General features: G+C 36.7%; 1 long non-coding RNA gene across 1 annotated transcript in view; it reads right to left on the bottom strand.

Annotated features, from left to right (window-relative positions):
- Nucleotides 1–409: 409 nt before the first annotated feature.
- Nucleotides 410–1516, bottom strand: part of LOC106876101 (uncharacterized) — a 78162-nt gene continuing 77055 nt past the window's right edge. The window contains exon 2 of the long non-coding RNA XR_008265703.1: nucleotides 410–1403. This is a non-coding gene — a long non-coding RNA (uncharacterized LOC106876101). The remainder of the gene's footprint in view (nucleotides 1404–1516) is intronic.

Raw genomic sequence — 1516 nt, 5'->3', positions numbered from 1 at the left:
CTTCAATATACCACGACGTCTAAAAAGCTTTTGAACTTTTCCACTTTTGTAAACCTCCTTTATCATCCTTTTTTACCTTACTTTCCTTCACCTACCGTCTAAATAAGAATTTCTAACTTCCGGTCAGCCATTGTTATGATCGGCCATTATTATGATTGACCGTTGACTGAACACTATTCAATTTTTTTTCTCCGTGTTTTTCTCCTTGTCTCCGTATTCTTTCTGTTGAAGAGCGTAGCTCGAAACGTCAAAGACTTTCCGTATTCCCGAGCGTCATACTAATATATACTTTTGTTATTTACACCACCTGTCCTCGTCTGTTGTTATTTTTTGTATATTCTCCCATATATATATATATACAGGTTGGCCCAGATGTAATCGAACTCTAATTATTGTTAAAGGTTACAAATAAATGGAATAGAAATTTTTATTACACAAGGTTATAGAAAATGTTCAAAATGTAAACCATTTTTTGCAATACAATTATGACATCGTTCTATGGTTGAATCAGTTACTCTTATGCACAACTCCGGTGTAATATCTTGCCGTGCATTTATGATGCTCTGTTTCAGATCATTGAGAGTTTTTGCTTTAGCACTGAACACCTGATTTTTGAGTACTGCTCGGAGAATGCGCATCAAGCAAGTTTCGAACAGGTAGGCCTTAAATTTACTTCCTGCTGAAAGCACAAATCGGCGTAATCTTCATGCTGAGACACTATAGGCCACAACTTTTTAAACATTTTTAGATATGATTCGGCCGTCACTATGCTATCAAAGAAAAAAAAGGGCCAGTTAATCCAGTGTTGCAAATGCTACCCCAAACACTGACACCAGGTAAATTAAGCTCCTGTTACAATGTTTCATGTGGATTTGAATCTGACCAACAGACGCAGTTATACCGATTCAGCCGTCCATTTAGTTTAACGCAAGCTTCGTCTGACCGAACAATGTGGTTCAAAAATCTGGAGACTCTTCACAACAAAGCCACAAAAGTTTCACAAAATTGAAGACACCTGTCTTCGTCATCTTTCTTAAGAGCTTGGAGTGCATGTGGATGATATGACTTCAAGCCGATCTCTGACCTGATGCGTTGTAAAGACGATTACGAAACGTCTCCGGGATTTCCGAGGGCTTATAACGTATGATGCGGCTACTAAATCTTTATGAGCAACAGTCCTTACTGTTCTTGGTGCACTAAGGTTTATCCGCATCTGCAACGTTGCCAGTTTGTTCGAATTTTAGTACCAATTTGTAGATGGTCGATTTTGCAGGAAATGGCATATCAAATGATTTATTTCAATGATCAATAACATTTTTATAACTAACCAGATGAATAATAATTTTTAACAGCATGAACACGTTCTTCCAATGTTAAAGTGCGTCGTCTGGGAGGACATATCTCTGAAATGAAAGAGGGCGAATAATTAGCAATTAGCCATACATATTTAATAAATTCAATACGGTTAGGTTACTTCTAGGCCACTCTGTATATATATATATATATATATATATAT

The sequence above is a fragment of the Octopus bimaculoides genome, chromosome 16, assembly GCF_001194135.2.
Source record: "Octopus bimaculoides isolate UCB-OBI-ISO-001 chromosome 16, ASM119413v2, whole genome shotgun sequence".
NCBI classification, from domain to species: Eukaryota; Metazoa; Mollusca; class Cephalopoda; order Octopoda; family Octopodidae; genus Octopus; species Octopus bimaculoides.
Note: the sequence above shows the minus strand (reverse complement) of the source record. Positions and strands in the feature narration are given on the sequence as shown.